The 25,577-nt window shown below is 45.5% G+C and overlaps 1 pseudogene; it reads right to left on the reverse strand.

Annotated features, from left to right (window-relative positions):
* Positions 1–6,002: 6,002 nt before the first annotated feature.
* On the reverse strand, positions 6,003–21,884 carry LOC110555959 (hepatoma-derived growth factor-like; annotated as a pseudogene).
* Between the last annotated feature and the right edge of the window lie 3,693 nt (positions 21,885–25,577).

The following is a 25,577-nucleotide window of genomic DNA, read 5'->3' on the forward strand; positions in this document are numbered from 1 at the left end:
CACCGACTGCCATGGTTGGAGAAGGAAAGAGAGAAGAGGGAAGCAAACCTGACCAGCTCACGGGGCCATAGGCAAGCCTGTCTGAGCGCTTGTGGGAGTCAAATTTAGAGTTTAAATATGAGATGGCACCAGGAGCTTCTAACATGCAGCAATGTGGAGGCAGAAAGTGGACCTTGAACTTCCCTCTCCCAGATCTCAGATGTACTGTGCTACTGTTGACTTCAGGCAGGGAGGCAGCCAAGAAGTATTTCATGGGCTCATAAATATAACAATATTAGAACAACAACAACAAAATCCTTCTCTGATTAGCTGATTAGGCCCAGATTGGCCATCCCATAAATCAGTGCCTAATCAGAACTCTTAAGTTGTGAATTAGTGTGTCCCAGATCTCTAGACTGTAAGAGAAGAAATCAGAAACACCCAAACACAATTGGAGTTTTCCCAAGATCTTTCTTTACACCCCCAGTAGCTCTACCCTTTAAAGTTCACCTGGAAAGGCCTCCCTCTCTGTTCCCGAGTTTGGCCAGCACCCCAGAATAGGAAACGAGAGGCCATCCTTCATCCTGTTATGTTTCCGCACAGGACCAATCTACAGCACTGTCCCACCTCTCTAGCCAGGTCTATCTGTGGCAGAGAGGTGCTGGCATGGATTTTGTCATCTGTTCAACAAAGACAGGAAGATCCAGCTCTCCTCCCTGCAATGGGCACACGGAGGGTGACCAGCTCATGCTTGGTCGATGAATGTTTGTTTGAGGTTTAATTAATTTGAGGGTGATAAGCTTCTGTATTAAAATAACAAACACAGTCATCTACTACATGTCAAGTCCCAAAGTGCCACCTACGGGGAGATGGCTCAAGCCTTGTGACCTGAGTCGGAAACCCCATAACCTTCATTAAAGCTGGACTCCCATGATGTGTGTGTCTGTAATTTCTGTTCCCCTACAAGGAGGTGGGAAATGGAAACCGAGAGCCTTCAAAGCTCATGATCTAGCTGGCGGTGGTGAATGGCAAGTGAGACCCTGCCTCAAACAACACTGTCCTCTTCTCTCATACACACAAACTTTTTATTCAGGATTTGGGAATGGAGGCGGTTGTTTCTGCATGTGTGAACACAACATTTCTTGTTCTGGCATTGGAGAGTTCTAAGGCAAAAACTAGTTTTGAACACCCTTCTCCATGGCCCTGTCTCCAAAATACTCTCCCATGGTGTCCTTCCCATTTCAGGGACATGCCAGGCACCTCCACCTCCCCTCACCAAGGGCTGTTGGTTAGGGACCTGCTGTCCGGAGCTAACAAATTCCCACCTCTGCTCCCATTAAGAACTTTTAGCTGTCCTGGGCTGAGAATTCTTATTATTTTTGTGGACATTCCAACTTTTTGCATGCCTACCACTTTTCTTCCCAGTAATGAGGACACACATTTAGCCATCTATGCAGACCCTGTGCTGGTGGCCTGCTGGCTTTCCCCAGATCCCAAGGATTGGAAGAGATGTCTGTCCCATCAAGGCATTCCAGTTTACTTTGGGGAAACTGAAGCTTAGAAATGAGCACTGAATTACCTAAAATTGGGCACAGGCTTCTTGCTGCCTATAGACCCTCTTTCCAACTCAAGCCTTAGCTGACTGCAGAGGTTACAAAGTTCTCTTTTGGATCCTCACAAACTGGTATTGAAACAGGAGCTGGTTCAGGGTGTTGGCCGTTTCCTTTGGACACTTTTATTTGCTCCCTTATGTTTCCCTTGATGGCTGACTGACATGATCATAGACACACCAATGCAAGATCCCAGAGGAGGACCTACCTTTTCCAGAGGGTGCCTCTGGAAGCGAAGGGGACCCTGATAGTGGTATTTGACATGCCCAGTTTTACACAGTATGAAGTACCATGTCATTCCCACGGCTGAAGGAGACAACACATGTGGGAACCTGGCTGTTAAGGTCGAAGTCTGGCATTTCCAGATAGCCTCTAGGTTCACTATAAGATGACAGACTCCATTTCTCAGCTGGGTTCCCTCTCTGCAGGATCTGAGCTTCATTCACATAGCCCTTAGGGAGATTACAAGCCCAACCCTTTCCTGATAAGAAAGTCTTTAAGCAAGCACATGAGGATGGATATTCCTGGAAACACCCACCTTATGCTAATGACAGGTCTTGATATTTTGGCTTTCAACCAATGACCTTTAACAGTACCTGGAGTTCTTCCCCCTTCCACAGGTTAGTTAAATACTGTGTTCCCCTTCTTACGATAGTGCTGTTACAAATAGATGAAGTATCCCTGGTAGCCCCAAGCCCAGTGAATCAAACACATTCACTCTTAAAACCCCTCCCACTGACCAAGGTTTATAAGTCCCTGTTTCACACAAAATAAACAGGCCAGCGTTGTCATTTATTCTGGAAAAGGCTCCCTTTCTCCCCAAAGAATTCATTGTTGGACCCTTCCGGGCTTGACCTCTGGTCAGCCAACCACATGCTGCTGGTCACTGCGAACATCTGCCATTCACCATGTCAGCGCAGTTCGCTGCTGCCATCTTTGTAGCACACACAGCTCTGCTCACCGCAGTGCCGATCTGCAGGAGCAAGCATCTGGCTGTTCCCAAAGCAGCCATTCTGTCCACCCAAACAAAACCTGGCTCCTGCCTCTGCCTCTCTTGGCTTTGGCGCTCCAGGTGAACCCCCATTACTGGCTGTTCACAAAGTAGCCACTCACCTGCCCAAATCAGTCCTGGCCCTTGTGGTTGCCTGGCTCTGGTTTTGGAGCCCTGAGCTCCTTTGACCTCAGAGAGTCACCCTTATCCACCCAGAGGGTGCACTTCCGTTTTTGTGCTTGATGGGCCTGAGCTTCCCAGGAGAGTACCCAACAAAGCCCAGGCTCTCACGAGAAGCAGAACAACAAACACATCCTTTTTGATTTCCCATCCAGTCATCCTGGTCTAAACTCTGATATTGTCTCTACTTTGTAAGAAGATATCCTATCGTTAAATAAGCTATAAGAAAAAGTAAAATAAAATAAATTTTATTCTATTTTATAAAATAAAAGGCAATGCTTTGGATGGGAAATATGTTTACAAGTTATATATCTGGTCAGGAATGACATCTAGAGTATACACATAACATGTCAACTGAAAAATAGATGAAAGGGTCAGTGACATGGCTCACTGAGTAAAAGAGCTTTCTGCTAAGCTTGATGACCTGAGTTTAATCTGTAGGATCTACATGGTAGAAGGAGATAAATAACTCCAGCAAAATTGTGCTCTGGCCTCTACGTGCACATTGTGATATGTGCACAGATTCACACATGCACATATACACTACCAATCACTCAATCAATCCTTCGCTCAGCAAAAATTGATGATATACGCATTCTCCAAGGAAGATATGCAGAAAGCAAAGGTATAAATACACGGAAAGATACTCAACATCTGTACTCACTGGGGAAACTCCAAATGACATCACAATGAGGCGTCACTACCTCACATCAATTGGGATGTTTACCTAAAATAACAAACAGAAAATTGTACATGTGGGCAGGGATAGAGAGGAGCTGGAGTTCTCAGACACTGTTGAGAGGGATGGAGGGGGGATGGGGAAGAAAGACATGACCCGTTTCTTCCCTTCCCTGTGTCCACGCCCTTCTCTGTAACCTTGTGTGGACCTTTGGTGCTCTCTCTGGTTTAGCCTTGTACCTCGTTTAGCCAACAAGACAAAGAGAAAGATGCTATGTGTTGGCTCCAAATCTGGGCCTCGGAGACCTTGTATTTTTTGCTTTCTTGTATATCATTCGTTGCCATGACAACATGTTTGCCAGTGTGTTGGCAGAGGAAACACTGAAGGGCAGAGAGAAGCTACCACATTTGTCCAAGACAAAGCGCATTTAGATCAGTAGAATATCATCCAGCCCCAGAACACATGAGAAAGCCCTGTCCAAATAAGCAGATCTTCTAGCTGACCCTTGGCTGACCCCTGGCTGACCTAAGATGATCGCTGTTGCGTGTCCCTGAGACTTTGTATTTATTAGGTAGCATTACTGTGAAAGCAGATGACTAACATTGGGAATTACTCCCCCTCATCCCTGTGTAATTCTTTAGATCACTTCCCTTTCCTTGTTGTAACTGATTATTCACACTTCATACCATATGCACGATGTGAAATGTCTATTCTGAGTTCACTTTTCTGTTCTTTGATAACACAACCACATATCTAGTTAAAATCCTACAATTCCCAGCTTCCCTTGCAGAAAGGATGTGTCCTGTCTATTCACAGAAGCAAACTAGCTCCTGCCTGAGAACCCTGTGAGGAGGAGGGAGGTGTCCTGCCCATTACCTTTGTTCCAGCCTGCAGTGAGAGCCCACCACTAAAGAAACCATGCTGATGATGTCACAGTCTAAGCTCAGAATGACTGGGAGGAAAGATGCTTTGCTTGGGTTGCCTTGTTTGTGGTCCTCTGGTTTACATGAGGGAAAAAAGGCCAGCGAAATAGTTTAGTGAATCAAGGCACTTTTCTGTCAAGCCTTACAACCTGTGTTCCATTCCTGGGATCTACACGGTGGAAGGAAACAACTGACCCTGGCATGTTGCCCTTTGACCTGCACACCTATGTGCTGGCACCAGCACGTTACACACACCCCACACATACATCAGGCACACACCATAAACACATCATACACACACACCCCACACACATACTTCACACCTTCCTACCCACCATGAGCGTATCATGACCCCCGTATACACATCACACATAATACAGATAATTATGGTTTCTCCATCAATTTGCTTTCCAGGCTTCTCTGACCTGTCCTTATTGTGTATGTGTGTGTGTGTGTTTCAGAATGGTAACCAACAACTTTATTTTCCTAGAAGTCAAATTGTCTATGGTTCTCAGAGCTACACTTCCAAAGTTACAATCAGCAATTTTTCTTCAGAGCCCAAAGGAAGGATAGGAGTCAAAGACAAGAGAAGAAGAGGGAAATCAGAAACCACTAGAAGAGCCTGGGAGAGGGCGTTTTCTCCTGTATTCTCAGTGGGCTACCAACTGGATGTGTGACAATGCCAGAGGACAAACTCTGGGACAACATCAAAGGCCCAGCTCCAAAGAGAAAGCCACAACCCTGAACAGGAGAGCTTCCTGGTACACCTCAGAAATGGGCCATCAGTGAGAGGAAGGAGCGGAATAGGGAGCGTAAAGGGGTGGGATTAACAGGTTTGGTTTTTTTGTTTTTAATTTTCCAAAAAAAAAAAAAAAAAGCGTCCTTTCCTTTATGTCTGGGTGACATACCTGACTACGGGCTGGCCTTGAGAATTGTAGGGAGTGGGAAGAAGGCAGCAGCGTCTCCCCATGTTACCATCTCTGACCTGAGATCTAAAGAGACATTTGCTCAATGCGAATTATGAGCCAGTCCCTCAGATCTCAGCTCTCTCTGGGTCTTTGGCCCTGACATCTTGGAAAAACCAAAGTCTTGACTTGACGTTAAATTCCTTGAAACTTGGGGTCAGGAAAAAAAAAGTGTTCTCAAAATCACCAAGGATTTATGGATGGGAGGCTTTCTCCCATGGTGTCCCCTTTCTTGAATGAAGGCAGATGGGAAAACAGGTGTGGGACCAGGAGACAGGAACTCAGGAGATAACGCTCAAGGACCCACACTCAAATGTATAATCCCCTCCACTCCTGCCCCAACCCAGCCCGAAGGTCTGTGATGCCTGCAAGGGTGCAGAGGTGTCAAGAGCTTCATGGAAACAGCAGCCTAGACCCCAAAAGAGACCCTAGGAAACAAATCTAAGGAGATACAATGGCCTCATCTCATCCAGGGGCACACAGCCCCATCACAGGGTAGAGGGAGGGACCTGGAGGTGAGGGCCAAGAAAATGAGCAAAAGTGAGCAAAGGAGCAGAGCGGGTTGGGTGGAAAAAGGATTCCCAGTTTGCAGGTCATGGCCAGTTTTTCCAGTAACTCCCAGACAGCATCAGGGACAGGGCAGGGGCTCCTCTGGAAACATTGGTGGCTACATAGCTACAGGCTCTTATGATCTCTGACACCCTGGGCTTCAGCCTCTTCCTTGGAAACCTCTTCCTCTGGAGGAGGTCCCCGACCAGCGTCTGGCTCAGAGGGGTTACTGTTCTTCTCCACCTCTACAGGTAGGGTCCTCAAACCCTCCAAGGCAATCAACTCCTTGTCCTTCTCTTCATGGTCTCCTGACTCCTTGGGACATTTAGGAGAGTCCTCTAGCATGTCCCCTGCTCTCCTCTTCAGCACCCCCTTCTCATTCTTCTCCTTGGTTGGCTCATCGATGACCAGTTTCTCTTCTTCATCACTGCTACCCTCTGCCTTGCCTTTCTTATCACCATCATCCTCATGGGCTCCAGGCTCCAACTCAGGCTCTTCCACACAGCTCTTTTTCTGGGAGGACTGTTAGCCAGAGGCCATCACTGTAGGGTTGTTCTCCATCTCCCAGAGCTCCTCGCTGAACCCTTTCCACTTGTTGGGCATGCCAAACTTCTCCTTGGATTCCTCATAAGGGAAGAGGTCTTTTGGACCTAGGAATTCCGTCTCCTGGGTCCCCTCCCCAGCCAGAAAAAAAAAAAAAAAGACTTGGTACTTGTTGGCTGTTGATTTCCCTGCAGCCTCGTCAATCTGGAAGCGCAGGCTTCCAGGCAGGCAGAGCGCAGCGGCACGGGCCGAAGAGCAGAATGCGGAGCGGGCTTTATGTGCAGGTGGGTGGGCAGTGGGTGCTAGCCCACGAGGATCGGGTGCCTGCTGGGCAAGCTCCCTTATTGTATTCTTGACACTTTACTCCAGAGCCGCCATTTTTTTTTCAACTAAAGAAAACGCTTAAAATGATGAAATAACACCTCCAATTCAAGGATGAAGAAATAGGTCCCACACAGTTAGGTGCTGTGTTCAAAATCAACAGCAGCAAGGACCATTCTAGGGTTGTGTCCCTCTGTCTTGCCTTTTCCCTGAAGACGAGAACTCTGCCATTCACACTGGAGTGGCTGAGGCAGCAGCCTTGGCTAATCATCCCACAGACACCTAGACATTTCCTACCTTTCTCTGCATTGGGTTTGGGACCACGTGACTGTGCTTCCAAAGGAATGGAGGCAGGGCTGATGTGTGACTGTCGTGAGGTGTGAACATTTACTAGCATTCTGGGTAAGCCTTCTTCACTTCTCTCTTCCTGTGTTAAACAGTAGCCCTGGGAATCTCTAGCCCTTGAGGACCAGGGAACCTAGATCCCCAAGTCACTGTGTGAAGGAGAATTGTCCCCAAAGCCATCCAGGCCACATCCACCAGTGAACAAGACAAGGCTCTGACATTGAGGGAACAAAGCGTATCCTATCCTGAGGAATACACTATAAATTATAGGGATAGCCTTATATATTTAAGCTTTATATTCGCTTATTCTGATCTTCAAAAAAAAAAAAAAAAAAAAAAAACCCACAAGAGCTGGTCTGTGATTATGAACCTCCATTTATAAGAGACAAAACTAAGTTTAGGAGAAGACCACACCAAGGGTAGTGGGTGGCCAGACCAATGTTTGCCTCATGCTACTTTCCCCATACTCTGCAATTTCCTAACTCCCTAGCTTGTGTCATAAAGCGGGCAGGACCTCTGCGGGAGTGACCGTCCGGCGTACCGGGTCTGGCAGACTAAATGAAACACCTTGAAGGACTGAAAGGCTAAGTGGCCAGCAGACAGGTGCGCCTAATTTCAGGGGTTCAGATTCTTATGTCAACAAGAGGCCGTTGACTCCATCGTCTGTTCAGACTCCAGGGTGGTCCCCGGGTTGGTGGGTCCCAAGTTTGTTTCTCTCTAGCAGTCAGTGCACAGATCTTTTGCTAGAATGACAGGCTTTAGAGTGCAAGTAAAGCTCATGTGCTCTGTGAGAAAAACTCTCAGCCTCCTTAGGGCAAAGTCGGGGACTCGTGTTTCCTTCCAACCTCCCCGTTTACCCATTGCCCAGTTTTCTTTTTTCTTTTTTTTTGTAAAGACAATCATTGAATATGCAAAACTCGCTCTTTATTATCTCATTTAATTCTCACAAAACCCAGGCTAATGGTGTGTGTGTAAGTTGATTTAGATCGGGAGGTTTCTGTCTTCAATGATAAAATGCTCCATTTATTGAGCACACACTGTATGCATTATCTGAGCAAGATCCACAGCTATCCCCTAAGGTCGGTATCACCGTGCTTCTACAGTGAAGAGTTTGAAAACTGAGAAGTTTCAAATTATGTTTCGAGGATCCCCGAGCTAGGAAGCCCTCAACAGGAACTCATGAAAGCCAAGGGGAATGGGGAGCATTTGTCCACTTCCATCCCTCACCGAGGCTGCTCTATGAATATGTGTGTCTGATGTATATTTGTGATGGCTTTATTAGTCATGATAAATTTAAGAGTTCCTCAAGAATAGTGTGGTTTTGGCTTTACCCCTTCTCGGAGAAGGATTCGTGAGTCTCTGTGATGCCTTTCTGCTGTAGGAAGGAGGGCTACCTTTGACCTGGCAGAGTCTCTCCTTGCTTGGGCTTTCTTGTTTGTAGGCATGGGCTTCACTCATTGTCTGTCTCTGTGTTGGAGTAACTCTCCAGGTTTTCACCTCCACATCAGGCTCCTAGGGATTCTTCTCCGTGGGACCTGTGAGTTGTCAGAGTCCAGGATGTGACAAGGATGCAGTTCAGTCCTGCCACAGTCATTTCACATCCTCAGTTCTTGATATGAATGAGTCCCCAACTAGCATGCTCCCTTGCACAGCTCAGGCTACTGAGACAGGAGACTATCCTTAACTGAGGCTTTCTGTGCAGCTTCTCTGGTTAACCCCCTTCATTTGTGACTCGGTGTGCTCTGTAGATGTCCTCTAGGAGGAGGGCATTGACGTAGCTGCGACTGTGCCTTTGGACTGATTCTTCATTCGGATACATTTGCTGAGTACCACTGTTGTCTTAGAACCTGCGCTAGCCACTGAAGACAAAGGGGAAACTGGCTTTGCCAGTCCTAGTTGGTGTGGAGGCCATAACTAGTGCACACTGTCCTAGGTGCCTGGACACCATTATATTGATTTCTTCCTCATCCTCAGCTCCCACAACACCCTGCCACCCCACACTTTTGCCTTTATCTAGTCATTACATTCACACACTTAGCCCTTTAATACCGGTTTTCATGATTCTTATAATTCCCTGTGACCCATCTACCCATCCGCTCTGGCCTGGGCCGTCTTAGTCACTGTGGATATACAGAGACACAAACTTTCAAGGGACTCCTGGTCTCCCACTCAGCTTGCAGTCACAAGTTTCTAGAGCTGTGGTTTGACCTGTTTCTCCAGCTTAGCCCCTAACCACACACACATACACACACACACAAACACACACACACACACACACACACACACACACACACACAAACACACACACACACACACACACTCCTAGACAACCCAGCCTGGTCCCTAGATTCTGTACAGACTCCTCTGTGGAATTGTCCAGGCCGAAATGAAGACATCTGGAAGAGACACTTGTGCCCCTCCCTTTGACTACCACAGCACTGAAACTGTACCAAGGAAGTGGAATTTCCCCAGAAGCCTCATACTGAAAAAAGAACGGGCCAAAGCCCTGGTGTCAGCCAGGGGAGGAGCTTGTCTGCAGAAAGGTTGCACACAGTTCTGACGACTTGGCTCGTTGCTTTGCAGGGGGAAATGAAGCAGAGACAAAGATGGGCTCGGCGATGGGGACCACACCCTGACCAGGGCTGCTTGCCCTCTATTTAAACCTAACCCACAACGTCAGGACCTTGAAGATGGATTTGGGGCTCACTGGACCGATTTATTTATTCATCTTCCTAATGTGGCCAATGACCAGATCTCCTTTACTTTAACTTGTCTTTGTAATTGGCATGTTGAGGATGGCTGGCCAAGCCTAGCAAGTTAGGGCTGCAGGGCTCAGGTCTGACCCTAAAGACCACAGTAATATTGCTGGCTTCCCACACGGACCGTCCCTTCTGTGTCTCTTCTGACCTAACTCCTCCCTTCTTTGTTCCTTGATGCCCACAATATGGACCCACTACCTTGCTCATCTGGATCACACTGTTTTATGCATCCCTGTCTGGGGGTGGAGGCCTCCTAAATGCCCCTTTTCCTTCTGCCTGTATGAACAGAGCCTGTTTTCTGTCATCCCACAGACTCCATCCATATCCCTCATGCTCACCGTACATGGAGAGGCAGTTGTCTGTCATCGAGTCCTTTCTCTTTACCAGCTCTGGATTCCACGCAGGAGGACAAGGCTACTTGACATTCTCTAGCTTCCAGGAACTGAGTGGACAATAATTTCATCCTAGTGGGAAACCAATGGGCACTAGAGTGTGGCTGGCCCCCAGAAGTGGCTCTAGGGAGAAATGCTCAGGGAGATATATATTCAGAGGCATCTGAGGGAGGGGAAGGACAAATCTACTCCCTTGCTCAGCCCTCCTGACTGTGGCGCCAGGTCCCCGGTACCCCGTCCTGTCCTTGGCTTTCCTGTGGTCACCCGACTTCTGCCTCAGTGACCCTGGTAAGAGGCAGAGCTCTTTCAAGGAACATGGCAGCAATGGCCTTCAGGAAAAGCATGTTGAGAACTCACTAAGGTGAGAAGTTTTGTGACAGAAGGAGTCAGTCCCTGGAAGTCAACCCCCTAATGATTTTACAGAGCAGTACAGAACAACAAAACAAAAACGAAAAAAGAAAGAAGAAAAAGTGGGATTGATTGATCGCTTGTCCTATTTGTCTGCATTCTTGCATTGTTCACATGGGTTCCAGGAAGAAGATGGCACTTGTTTATGAGTCTGGAAAACTGTGCTATCCCCTTGTCCCGATTGTCGCGTAATGATGGGTTCTGTCACTGTCAGCCTCTGCTGCCACAGGAGGCCATGCCAGGCTGGGAGAGAAGAACCAGGACTCTGCAGAGCTCATCCTCCAGGGCTCAACTGCACTCTCAGTGTCTCTTCTCCTGGTTCCTGCATGTGTGTGTGTGTGTGTGTGTGTGTGTGTGTGTGTTTTTGGGGAGGGGGTGTCTTTTTCTCCCAGAACTCAGTGTGGGGACTGGGAGAGTCAGAGGCTAACAGGGAAATCTTGGGGGACAAGGTCAGGGACACTTCAGATGGTCATGCGTATGTAGTACAGGGTCTTAGAAAGGTCTACAACCCACCTTATAGTCTATACCAAGACTGTCACAATTAGAAGCATATTTTTTTGTCTTTACAGTAGAATAAAATTCAGTGTTAAAAAAGAATATATCATTAATAAATAAGATAGTGTGAGTGAATTTCAAAGTAATTATACTAAAGAAAGCAGTCAGATGTTATATTATTCCATTTATTAAAAACCCTTCAAAATGCTAACAGGTAGCTGAGGTTAGTGAGCTCCAGGCCAGTGGGAGACCCTATATTCAAACACCTACACCCTGCACACACACAGGCACTCAGGCACACAGGCACACTTGTATAAGCACATACACACACTGTGTACACACAGCAAAGGGCCCCAAAAAACTCACAAGGTTGATAGACGTTTTTTTTTATTCTCCTGACTGCAGCAATGACTTCACAAATTAATTTTTATTTGCTTATTTATTATATTTATTTGCTTATTTATTTATTCCTACATATTCTCTTTCCCTGGGTTTAGGTACATGTCAAAAATCATGAAATTGTGCATATTAAACAAATTCAGTTTATTGTTTGCCAATTATATCTTTATGAGGCTGATGAAAAATTTCTTAATTGTGTATGTGTTTTCAACCCAATAATTCCATTTCTGGTAACTCTCCAAGGAAATAATTGAAGAAACGCACAGTTTGTGTTTAAGGTTGTCAGCGTGTGGCACGGAAGAGTGCAAACAACCAGGCTGCCCAATAAAGGGGTTTGGCTACACAGACGATGTTGTAATAAATCCCAGATGGTGATGATGGGCTTGTCTATATGTTTTATAAATTAAAAAATTATATATGTATATGTATATATAGTTACTTTGATAAAGAAAATGTATGTAGCATGGAGTAGGTGGACTCCCTGCTTACCACCAAATGTGAGCACCAGGATAGTGTTAAGCTATCATGTAAAAGAAGACTGAAGAGTTATACAAAATGTCCACAGTGTCATTCCTGGGCATTGGGTGGAATTGCCGTCCTTTGTCTGCTTCACACTCCATGCAGTACTCCAGTTTTCTTCTTTTGGAACATGCCGCTTTTGAAGGTAGAAGACAAGGAAGGGCAATAAACAGTCTCCTCCTCCTCTGCTTCCTCCTCCTTTCCCTCCTTCTCCTCCAATCCCTCTTCCTCCTCTCCTTTCCCTCCTTCTCCTCTCCTTCTGTCTCCTCTCTCTCCTTCTCCTCTCCCTCTTCCTTCTTTCTCCTCCACCATGCATTGACTGTTCAAACAGATGCAGTTTCCCCAGGATGCAGATCTTTCAAGTAGGCATTCTTGAAGTTGACACACTTTGAGATCAGCTACACCGCTTGTTGACACAGTAATAAATGAATACCAAAACTTTGTTTGCTTTTAAATAAGTAGTAATAGGATGCCATTATGTTACGGGTGATTTTTCCCTCCTGACCTCAAGCTCCTGGGATAAAGACTCATGAGTCTCAAGGTGATCATTTACAAATGCCTAGGCCATATTGCTAGGCTCTTCTCTGACTAGCTCATAACTTAAAATAACTCATTATACTAATCTACATTCTGCCATGTGGCTGGTTACCTGAGCTCAGGCACCATGCATCCACCTTACTCCCATCTTGCCAGCTGAATTCCACTTCTGGCTCTATCCCAGAATCGTCTCTGCCTACCAGATGCCCCACCCCTATTTTTTGCCTAAGCCATAGGCCTTAGGTTTTTTTTTTTTTTTTTTAATTGACAGGTGTTGCATTTATACAGTATACAAGAGATTTCTTCTACATAAACATATGCTTACATTGGTTCATTTCTCATGCATATGTGTGTGGTGGTGGTGGGGAGTAGAGGAGGCAGTCAGCATGCACCAGGGCCTATGTGTGGAGGTCAGAGAATAACTTGCAGAAATTGGTTCTTTTCTTCCATCATGTGGGTCCTGGAGACCCAACTCAGGTCATCAGGCTTGAAAGATGAAACAGAGAATTATCTTACTGGCCCTGTTTTGTTGTTGCTGTTGCTGTTTGCTTGTTTGTTTGTTGCTGTTTGTTTTTGTGTTTGTTAAGATAGGGTCTCATGTAACAAAGGGTCTCAAATTCATTATGCAGCTAAAGATGACCTTGAAATGGAGTTTTCTGCCTCTATTTCCCAAATGCTAGGATTATAAGCACAAGACACCATGCCTGGCTGAAAATTAAAGGCTTTTTTTTTTTTTAATTGAAATCAATCACTGTTTTCAGCAGAAAAGCCCATAGAGGTTAGAAAATTGAAGGTAGAGGTTTTCACCATTTAGAGTTTTTACTTGAAAGCCTGTATTTTATCTTTGGCTGTAAATACCAACAGTTATTTTCTAGAAGGTACCTGTGAGATACCCAAGCCCAAGTAAGCATAGTTGTCTGTCAGGAGACACAGTCACAAGCAAAATCATATTCTTTGAAGCAACAGCCAGAGAGTTAAGGTAGCAACTCAAATAATGGCACACGTAGCCTCCTTTGAGATGACCGATGTATTTTAGTTGATGGCAGAGGGATTTGTGGGTATTCTTAGAGGATTAAAAAGAGGTGCTCAAGACCTGGACTTAATGATATTATTTATTTGCAAAGTGTCCTCAGGGATCGTGAAACTAAGACCTTTACATGGGGGCTGGTTAGTTAGCAGAGGAGCCTAAGGACCAGTATTGCCACCGATGTGGGTAAAAGGCACATTGGAAGTGCCAGGCTTCTCAGGGGGTTTTAGTGAAACACGGTATCATTACAAGCTCAGGTTCTATATGACAACTGACTTCCAGAGACTCCTGCTGGTTTAATTCTGATGTGGTATCGAAAGGGCCACCACCAATTAGATGAAACTGATGTGAAAATAGTTTCTCCTCGTGCAGCTCTGTGTCTGAATAGGACCGCTTCTGAGGAGCCCCATGCAGCGCTGTTCCCCGCTGCTGTCATAATATCGTGACAAGTGTCACCAGCAGAGCAATGGGGCGGGGATAACAACGTATTTGCGTTATTCTGAGAATAGTTTTAATAGGTCCTGGGCCTTCTGCGTTTGTCAAGCACATTCAGAATGGCAGAAAGGGACAACTGAGACGAAGATTGAGGATCAAGAAGCAGGGCAGAGTGTGCAAGCGGGTGAACAATGACAAGAATTAAGTGGCCACGGCAGGCTTCAAAGAGAGGGGAGAGCAAGCCATGTTGGAAAACAGGCATCCAGGAAGGAAGAGCAGCAAGTATAAACCTGCTTGTAGGGGCATACTTGGGATGGGTGTTTGAGAAACAGCAAAGATCACTGGAAATGTGGCCCTGGGAAGTTGCAGAGGAGGAAGCTACAGAGTGGATATGAGCTGGGCTGTATGTGTTCTGTTATAATAACAGAAAATGGACTAGTAAACACCTCATGTGGCCAAGACCCTCTTTGAGAGTCCTAAGCTTTAACGGTCCACACCAAACGCTTTAAGCAATCTTGTGATAGGCTCCATGCCATCGGGGCGAAAAGGCCATAAGCTGCAGCCCTTTCTTGGACCTCCAGAGATGTCCTAAAAATTCAGGCCTTAGTGTCAAGAGAGCTGGAGAAGCCTAGGAGAGTGGAAGCAGGAGGATGGCACAATCTACATTGGGAAGAGATCAAGTTGAATACAAAGCTTTGGTCAGAGGCTGTGTAGCTGGCACACAGCAGGTTTTTTAACAGAAGTATTCTGGGCGAAACAGTCTTCTGTATTTCTGTACCTGTCAGGGAACAAGGGCAATTAGCCAGCTTTTAACCCAGTAACAAACAGCCCCAAGAATTCCGTGGTTTAAAAAAACTGAACATCATTTCTTGTCTATGTTCTTTGAAGGCTGTGTTGGCCATAACTGTGGCGAAAAGAGAAATGAGTTAGTACTGAGGACTAATACAGTCTAACAGAGCTATCTGGCAGTGAGAACATTATTAGCTAATTATAGCCTAACCTGAATTAGTACATCTAAATCTTTTGCTCATCAGACCAGGCAAGGGCCATCTTACGAGAAGGCAGCTGCCAGAGTTGAGTCATCAACATTGTATACAAAGAACAATGAATATGATTCATTCCCAAGAAAGGGCTGCAGCATGATGGCCTTTTCACCCCGAGTGCAGAGCCTATCACAAGATTGCTGAAAGCTCCGTGAGGGCCTGTCAAAGGAACAAAGCATAGGACTCCTAAAGAGGGTCTTGGCCACATGAGGTGTTTACTAGTCCATCTTCTGTTATTATAACAAAACACTTGAGGCTGGATCCTTAATAAAGAGAAGAAGCACATTTAGATCACAGTTGTGGCCATTCAAAAGAATGGCACTAGCCTAGCTCAGCTTAGATGAGGGTTCCTGTTGCTGTGTCTCTTTAGTGGATGTGTATGTGAGAGTGTGTATATGAGTATGCCTGTTGGGGTAGGTGTAATGTGTGTGTGTGTGTGTGTGTGTGTGTGTGTGTGCGCATGTGCGCACGTGGCATGTGGAGGTCAGAGGATACCCTTGGCTCTTATTCCTCGGTTGCTGTTATTTTGATACAGGGGAACTTGCCAAGTCGGCTAGACTGGCTGGCTGGCCAGCACCAGAGACCTCCCTGTCTCTCCCAGCCTTGGGATTAACAAGTGGATACCATCTTTATGTGGGTTCTTGAGGGATCAAACCCAGGTCTTAAGCTTTGAAGGCAGTGAATTTACTGAACTAGCTCTTCCATGCCAGGCCCACATCTGAGACCCTGCTTGTAAAAACTATCCAGGGTCTCATAAAAGTATTATTTCAAAAGTAATACACTCTATGACACAATGACCCCCTCCTAAACCCCAACCCGTTAACACAGATAAGCAGCCCTCTTGAGAACACGTTAAACCCTAGGGGATACGCTCACACAGTAGTAAGGGGCGTGTGTGTGTGTGTGTGTGTGTGTGTGTGTGTGTGTGTGTGTGTGCATGTGTGGCATGTGGAATACCGAGAGCAGGATTCATTGGTGGGAAAGGGATCATGTTAACTTGATTCCTGCACCCAACCCTAGAGATCTTTGGAGGCTGGGCCAGGGCCTTCTCCAGGCTTATCTGTGTACTCTCAAGGAAATAACTGTCTTTTAACAATAGAAAGTCAGGGGCTTGGGAGCTAGCTCAGACAGTCAGGGCATGAGGACATGAGTTCAAACTTCAGAACCTATGTAAAACAAGCCAGGCAGAGAGAGGTTATGTACTGTTTTAATTCTAGTCCTGGAGAGGTAGCAGCAGGTGGGTTCCCAGGGGTGCTGGCTAGCCAGCCTAGCCTAACTGGTATGTGAGCCCTTGGTCTTAGTGAGAGATTGTTTTGTTTGTTTGTTTGTTTGTTTGTTTGTTTGTTTGTTTGTTTTTAAAGGTGGGTGTTAGAAAAACTAGATATCCACCTGCAGAGGAAAGAAATTGAATCCATACCTTTCTCCCTGTACACAAATACATTAAAAGTGGATTGAGGACCTGAACTCAAGATCTGAAGTGTTGAAACTGCTGGACAAAAACAGGATGCCCTTTAACAGAAGAGAAGGCAAGACCTTGCTGGACAGAATTCCAGCCCCTGTGGGACCCAGCCCCAGGAATCAACAGACAATTACATGGCATCCGAAGCTTCTTGACAGCAGCAGAAACTATTGACAGATCAAAGAGACGGCCAGCAGAATGGGAGAAAAACCTTCACCAGCTATACTTCAGAACTGACAAAGGAGCTCCAAAATTAAGCCAAAACCCCCCAAACTGCCAGTCAACAAGCATGCTAGTGAAATGAACAGACAGCTCTCAAAAGAAGAAACCCAAAAGGCAAACAAGTATTTTCAAAAGTGTTCAACGCCCCTAGCATCAGGGACATGAAAACTTAAACTATTTTGAGACATTGCTTCACCCCACTCAGAATGGATCTCAGCAAGACACCTTGGCGACAAATGTTGTTAGGAAGTGGGGGAAAGAGGAACCTGTGTTCACTGCAGGTGAAAGGGCACGAGGGTGCAGCCATTACGGAAATCAGTATAGAAGTTTCTCAAAAAATTAAAAATGAAACCACCATGTGACCCAGACGTACCACTTTTAGGCGTACATCCAGAGGGCCCCACATCCTGTCACAGAGACACTGGCAAATCCCTGTGCATTCCTGCTCCCCTCACGGTAGCAAGGAAATGGAACTAGCCTAGAATTCCATCATCAGATTCTCGAATAATGAGAATGTGGAATGCGTTCACAATGGAACCTTACTCAGCTGTTAACACAAATGGAAGTACAAAATCCTCAAGAGGAGAGACGAATCTGGAAAATATAAGATGAATCGAGGTGACCCAAATTCAGACCAAAATCGGCATGTTCTTGGTCACGTGAGGATCCTAGTTTGTTAGGCAGCATGTATGTAAATGGGTGTAAATGTGGATCAAACCTAAAAATAACAGAAAGGAAACCGAGAAAGGTTTAAAAGAGGTACTGAGGAAGCAGTTGATGAGGGTTAAAAGGATATATGTTTCATGAAAAAGGAAACTAGGGGCCAGATTATACAGAGGGGTGGTAGGATGGAGGACGTGAGGGGAAAAAAAGAATTGCTGTAGCACACTTTGAAAATGTCATAATGAGATATAATATCATATCTGCTAACTAAAAAGTGAAGGGTAGAGAGACGGCTTGGTGGTTAAGAGCACTGGCTGCTCTCGCACAGGACTCAGGTTCAGTTCTCAGCACCCAGCGTTGTCTGTGACTCCAGTTCCTGGAGATCCGACATCCTCTTGTGACTCCGGCCCGCACCTGGTGCATGTGCATACAAGCAGACAAAACACTCAGACACATAAAAATGCAACGCCATGGACCTAGACTGTAGAAAGTTCTAGACTGAGCCACACGGCAGCAGCCTGATCCTGGCCCCTGTACAATGTCTTGTTATTTGCATCTGGGAGAACTTGTGGGGCTCCCTGTGTGCAGACTCCAGTGTGGTGGGAAATTGTGGACAGGAACTTCTCGGTGACTTTCTTCAGTTACTGCATCAGCAACTTGCTGGAGCTGCTGGGAGCCCTGGCCATTTTCTCAGTCTCACACCTGACTCCCTTGAACTGCATCATCTGGCTCTCACCATATCTGCTTCTGAGAAGAGAACCCCCAAACCTCTCTGACACCAGAACATGCATGCACAGGTTCCTTACTCTTAGGTGACTTTGTGGGAACAGAGCCATTAGCTCTTACTCACTTCCGGGATTAAAGATGGATCACAGCTGCCCTTACCTAGACTTGGGTGGCAGTCTTTTCAGGTCCTGTCAAGTTCAGTTGGCTTGGGGACACCTTCTGGGAGGCCCTGATGGTGATCCAGGGTGATTTATAGACCTACGAAGACATTTCACAAAAGGGAAATGAACACCCAGGCGTCTCTGTTGAGAAAAGGCCAAGATGATCAGGGAAGCAAGCTATTTCCCTCAAAAAGCCATTGGGTGGCAGCTTCGGGAGTCACACCCAGCTTGGCCCACCAGACTCCTGAATGCTTTCAAATTAGCCCCTGCTTTTGATTTAGTTTCTGTCTTGGTCTTTGTTTTTCAATTTGGGCTTGTGTGAGTTCATTGTTTTCCCAGTCAAAGAAAATCCATGGGAGCACAATGGATTTTGGAGAGAGGAGGAGACTTTGGAGAGATCTCTCTGGGTGTGTCTGCTACTCCTTTCTCTGGGATGGCTTCATTGATTGTTAATGCATTTCCTTCAGATGTACTGTAACATTATATTGCCAAGGTCCTGGAGAGGTTCTTAAGATTTAAAATCAGAACTCATGAGATCCTCTCTCTGTCCTTCAGGAAAGAGAAGAGCAACACTTCAGAGATAGGGGAGGGACACTCAGAGACATCCAGCAAGGGAAATATTGAGAAAAGGGATAATACTCTAACTGGCCATGGGCTAGTTTCCAAAGATCAAATGTGGCAAAAGTGGTGTTTTGGATCAGTTAAATATCAATTTTTATATGGAGATTAAGTGAGTAGTTTGACTGAGAACTGGGGATCGGTTGTGTGCCCTTTTGAGCCCTCCCACTACCATGAAGTGGGCCAAGAGCATGCATTTATGAACTTGACTGTGTCTCTTTTGGAGCTCCACCACCCATCTTGCAAGTGTGGGATTTTTCTTTGAGCCAGCGTTGATGGACTCAGAAACCTGACTTCTCTCCCTCTTTCCTGAGGAGAGTCTGCAAAAGCTCTCTTGGTGTGGAGGAAGAGCCGCCTTTACATACAAAGTCATTTGTTGTTAGATGTCCCCCAAAAGGACAACACTAGAAAAGAGATGACCTCCAAGTGATAAAGGGAATACAGTGCCTTCTCCACAGATTATGCCAATGATATTTGCTAAGATAGTGTGATTATCAGGGAGGTGCTCACGAGACAAAAAACAGCAGCACACGATAGATGCTTGCTATCAAGTTGAGTGGGTTAAGTCCCTCATCAGTATACCAAAAAAAGAAAAAAGATGACAGGTGAAAAAGACAAGAACATGGTAACTAGAATTGCCTTTGGAAGTATTTGGTGTATTTACTCTTTTATCTGTATGCATGTACGTGCATGCATATTTTAGTGTGGGTGCCCTTGGAAGCCAGAAGAGGGCGCTGGATCCCTGAAGCTAAAGTCAGAGTTGGTAGTAAGCTACCGGAGATGGGTTCTGGGAACCAAACTCAGGTCCTCTGTAAGGGCTGCAAGAGCCCTTTGTATAGAGAGCTGCCCCCCATCCCCATCCCAGCTTCTGGATATCCTCCTCAGGACAGAAGCAGAAAAGAATTTCCAAGTCTGCTAACATTTGTCAAAAGTGGGTATTCTCTAGAGAAGCAGTTCTCAGACCTGTAGGTCACAATCCCTTAGAGGAGGAGGTGTTGAACAATACTTTCACACAGGTCCTGTAAGACCATCAGAAAGCACAGGTGTTTACATTATTACACTCAGTAATGGCAGCAAAATTACAGTTATGAAGTAGCAAAAAAATAACTTCATGGTTGGGGGCAGCACAATGTGAGGAACTGTTTCAAAGGTCACAGCATTAGGAAGGTTGAGAACTACTGATCTGGAGGTTGGAGATAGAGCTCAGCTGGTAGAGGGCTTGCTTGACAAGCATGAAGCCAAGTTCATGGGAGCTTGGTTCCATCCCTGTGTGAGCCAAGGTGTCAGTGCTCACGGTGGGGATACAGAGGAAAGACCAGAAGTTCAAGGACGTCTTCTGCCACAAGACCAGCCTTGGCTACACTAGAATGTGTTTCAGAAAATAAAAAGAAATTTATCCACTGAAAGGGGGAGTTTTCCTCCTCTGCCATCTGCCCATAGTTTATTAAGTCTCATCAGGACTGCCTGGATCTTCTTCCTCTGTGGCCTGGGAAGGCTGAATCGCCAGGGGCTAGTGTTCAAAGAGCAGGCAACCAAGCTCATGACAGAGGCACCCCCTGCTCCCATGACTTGGGAACCCACATGGAGACTGAGCTGCTGGGGGAAGGAGATAGGAGAACAGGGAGGGAGGGTGGAACTGGGAGGAGTTGAGGGAGGAGGCTACAACTAAAATATAAAATGAATAAATTGTAAAAAAATAATAAAGTGAATATTAAAAAAATAAAGTAATACACAAAAAGAAAAGAAAAGAAAGGTATCCCCAATGTCACCTGCTTCTCCACTTCAGTTCTTCTTGACATTATCATGGATGTTGACCACAACCACCATGCCTAGGCCTGGAGGAGAACATGGCAGATGTTGAGCAAAGACAAGGAGGAGAAGGGGTTTGCTAAAGTTTCAAAAACGTCTGTCCCTTGGACAGGTAAGTCCTACCTGTGCTGACCAGTACAGTAGCCACTGGCTGTACATAGACATTTGCAATAAAATTTAACATCCAGGGCCAGGTGAGATGCCTTAGTTAGTAAGGTGCCTGTTCTACAAGTGTGATTCTGGGAACCCGGTATCTGCTCAAAAGCTGGGTATGCGTGTGCATTATGTGTAACCCTAATGCTGAGGAGGCAGAGCCAGGCAGAACCAGGAAGCTACTAGATCATTGCCAACCAGTGTAGGCGATCAGTGAGCTCTGGGCTCAACCAGTGTAGCCAATCAGTGAGCTCTGGGCTCAGTAACTCTGATAGAGAGTTATCACTGGAGAGTGATAGCAAGAAACACCTGATGTCAACCTCTGGCCTTGCACAGGAGTGTGCCCACACCAAACGTGCATGCACATATTCAATTCCTTGATTCAACTAGTCATAGTTCAAGTATCCAATGCTAGCAAGTAGATTGCATCCATGGAAGTTTCCATCAGTACAGAAAGTTCTTAGTGCACACTTCTCTCTCTCCCCCCTCATTCACACACACACACACACACACACACACACACACACACACACACACCACATATATATGAGGGGAAGATGACAACAAATGACTTTTGTAAAATGAAAAGATGAGATGATTATACAGCAGAACATCCATTCATTTAATCATCAGACAAATGGTTGTTGTGCAACTAGTATGTCCCCGGCACTGGTCTTGGTGCTTGAGTTGAGGAGATCACATCTCAGTGCTTACAGTCTGTTGGTCACCATGGTGGACTGAATAGAAACGGTCCCCACAGACTCATGTGTTTGAATGGTTGGCCATAGGGAGTGGCACTGTTAGGAAGTGGGGCCTGGTTGGAGTAGGTGTGGCCTTATTGGAGGAAGTGTGTCACTGTGGGGGTGGGCTTTAAGGTCTTCTATGCTTGAGCTGTGCCCAGTGTGGTACACAGTCTCCTGCTGCTGCCTGCGGATGGAGATGTAGAACTCCTCCAGCACCAGGTCTGCCTGCATGCTGCCATCCTTCCCACCATAATAATAACAGACTAAACCTCTGAAACTCTGATGCCCCAATTAAGTGCTTTCCTTTACAGGAGTTGCCATGGTCATGGTGTCTCTTCGCAGTCCCTAATAGGGTCTCAGCATTTAGTATGGGAAACAAAAGCCTTGTTTTCTTCCATGCCTTCTAAAAGTTATGTCAGTTGATCATTAGTGGAATATGGTTGACATTATCTTAGAATATCATCACGAGTAGTTCATATATGTTAAGAAAGCAACAGGTTTAGCTATTTTAAAAAGCTTCTGTTCCAAGCAGTGAGAAGGGCTAGTTTGAGTGCTGGAATAGTGACTCACTAGTAAAAAAACACTTGATGCTCTTTTAGAGGCCAGGAATGTGGTTCACCCCTGTTGGGTGTCTCACAACCACCTCCAGCTCCAGGGTATCTGTCACCCTCTTCTGTTCTCTGGAATCTTAGACAGACACACAACACCACCACCACCACCACCACCACCCATACACACCAGATAAATAATTAAACCCTTAAAAGCGCTTTATTCAACTACTTAAACAAAATATCTGGCATGCCCACCTCTCTCCTTTCTCTTAGACAGTGGTTGTTTGTTTGTGTCTGATAAGAAAATTACCCTGTTTATAATCTTTTTGTAGGTGAGTTTACATGGTTCTTCCTTTCTGTGTCTTCTCATGACAATATAACTTGATTTTTAGTTCTGTCCTTCGAGACTGTGTGACACTGGATAAGTCAGTGGAACTTTTCAATGCCCCTGTCAGAAATGAAGCACACTAATTAACACAGACTTGTCTGCAGGCAGCATAAATTCTGCCAGTAAAATGCCTGCAGTGGTTTCCTGAAGCGGTCAGAGATATGAGTTCTCTTTTCTATCCCTCACCCCAAATTCATAATTCTCCTTGCCCTTCCCTGTGAAAAATCAGATGCTAACAGGTATAAAGGTTCATGTCTTGTGAGAGCTGGAATTTTTAACTCTGTTAGTAAAAGTATTATGTCAAAACACATAATACTTTTGGGGGGAAAAAAACCCTAAAGGTTTTCTAGAACACTCCAGGATCTGGAATTCTTCAGGTAGAGCTTATATAAAAAGAAAGAGGGGACACATGTCTCTACTGCTTTAAAAATTTTCAGGTCAACATCAGAGCAAGATCCCTTAATTTAAAAAAGATGTCAGAGCAATTGATGGCCTCTCTGGAAGGAGAGTCAGTTTTCTTTAAGGGTGTGGTCCCCGGTAGTCAACCATGTTCCAGTGAGAGCACCACGCCCATGAGCGTACGGGCTGTACAAATTTGGCTTGGTGGGTTGATGAAAAAAAAAAAATGGGTAGCATAAAGCTGGGAGGGAGTAAAGGGGTGAATACGGCCAAAATACATTGTTGTGTGCACATCTGAAACTCTCAAAGAAGTAAGAAAAATATTATATTAAAGAATGATGCTGAAGACTAAGTCCACAATAATTGATGAACAAGAGACGATGCTATGTGAGGGAGAGAACCCAGCATTTGGAGCCGGACAAAGCTGAGTTAGTTCCTAGCTTCAACGTGTAGAGACAGTCTGTAGTCTGTCCAAATGGCTTATTTATTTTGAACTTTAGGTGTATGGTTGTTTTACCTCTATGTATGTTTGTGTACCCCGTGCATGCCTTGTATGAGAAGAGGTCAGAAGAGGGTGATCTTCTGGAACTGGAGGTACAGATGGTTGTGAGTGGCCACAGGGGTGCCGGGAATCGAACCTAGGTCCTCTGGAAGAGTAGCATGGGGTGCTAACTGCTGAAGTCACCTCTCCAGCCCGGATTGGTTTGTCTTTACAGAGTCAACACAAGCATAGTAATCGTGCCAGTCACACAGGACTGCAGCAGGGATACAGCGCAATGACGTGCAGGAAGCCTCGCCATGCAACCGATGCTTACATTACATTAATGTCCTGCCAGGTTTAAAGGATTCTATGGTTACTTCTTCAAAAGAGAGAACTACAAAGGTCCATGAAAGAAGACTCAGTTTCTTCTAGTCAAGAGGAGAAGCTATCTGGTCCAGGTGGAAACCTACCCTCCAAAGCGTAAACAGGCTGATTTGTTTAGGTGGGTCGCCAATCACCTGACCATGGAGTCATCCCTCAGGAAGGAGGGCCTCATCTAGGAGTGTAGGCTCACATTAAACCATGCTAAAGAGATAAGTGGACTAATTATCCCTCAGTGAGATAATGTACTCTTCTTTCCCTGAAATCCTGCCTCCTAGTCCAGTCACTGCAAGTCCCCATAAAGTTTGGCTGGGACTGCCCCCCTTTCTGAATACAGCTTTATTTTTCTTCTGTGTTCATCTGAGATTCTGGCCAGAACCTAACCATTCCTGTAGAAGGAATATCTTGTGTATTGTATGGATGTAGCTCCTGTCAATAAAAGACCTATGGCCTACAGAAAAATTTGAATAGAAGGTGGGACAGCTGGCAGACAGAAAGGATTCTGGGATAGATCAAGGTGTGGAGGATTTGCCTTGAAACTCTGAAGAAGATGGATGTGTGAGGCTGAGCAGAGGAAACCAGCCATTTGGGAGAATGTAGATTAGAATAAATGGGTTGTTTTAAGTAACGAGCTAGCCAGAGAAAAGCCTAGCTATATTGCCTAGGTATTTGTAAACAGATTTTGAGTGTCATGAGTCTTTATTCCAGGAGCATGGAGTCGGGAATAAAAACCCACACAACACATGGCTTTTCTGGTATTTTGGGCTTTTGTACTCTCTCTCCTAAAGCATCTTGTTCCTGCCATGTGACTGATATCTATGTCCACTTCCCGACACCCCCCCCCCAACACACACTTGCAAGTGCACAGATATACAGCTTACCTGCTTACCTGCCCTGGGATCTCTCTCTTCTAAATATGAATTAAAAAAACAAAAAACAAAACAACAACAACAAAAAAAAAACCCTGACCTGTTGGAAGACATTTTGCCTTTGATCGACTTCAAAGAGAATCACCAGCTATAATAAGAATTAGGATTTTCATGGGCTTAAGGTTTATTTTCCAGAACATGTAATTTGTAAACAGGGAAAGGAAAGGCCTTCTTCCCTGTGGTAACTCAGTGTTCCAGGCTTTCATCCATGACTCCACGAAGGGACCTCAAATCCTCTACTTCCAGCTGGAGAAGGGAGGGGAGGGCCCTTATTGGCATCTTGAATGATTGACTTGCCCTCAGAGGAGGTCCTGAATGAGAGCTACTTATACACACTTGCCCCAGTGCAGCAGGACCCGGGGAACTGCTTTTTAGCAATAACTGTGCTCCAGACAGAAATCCATATGTTTTTTACCAACAGTTCATTATTTTTCCAGAGGGTTCCATCAGTTGTAGCCGCTCTTAAATTATTGTATATGAGACACCCAGTCAAATTAGCAGTGACTATGTTGGACAGAAAAATAAATATACTGCAAAATCCTGACAGATGGTAAGAAAATTCAGAACCCACTATGGAGAAACCAGTTTATGATGAGTTGATGACTACTCCAATTTATAAGGTTCAGTGGTCTTCTGGGGCGATGCTTTTCTCCATCATCTTTGAAACCGGCGTGTCATGTTTTCATTAATTTATCAAAACAAATATTTGTTATGTTGGATATGTGCAAGACACTCTGTGAGGCCTTGGGTGTGAGCTATGGTTGGGGCAGCAGTAGGGGGTGGGGTTCATTACAA

The sequence above is a fragment of the Meriones unguiculatus genome, chromosome 16, assembly GCF_030254825.1.
Source record: "Meriones unguiculatus strain TT.TT164.6M chromosome 16, Bangor_MerUng_6.1, whole genome shotgun sequence".
NCBI classification, from domain to species: domain Eukaryota; kingdom Metazoa; phylum Chordata; class Mammalia; order Rodentia; family Muridae; genus Meriones; species Meriones unguiculatus.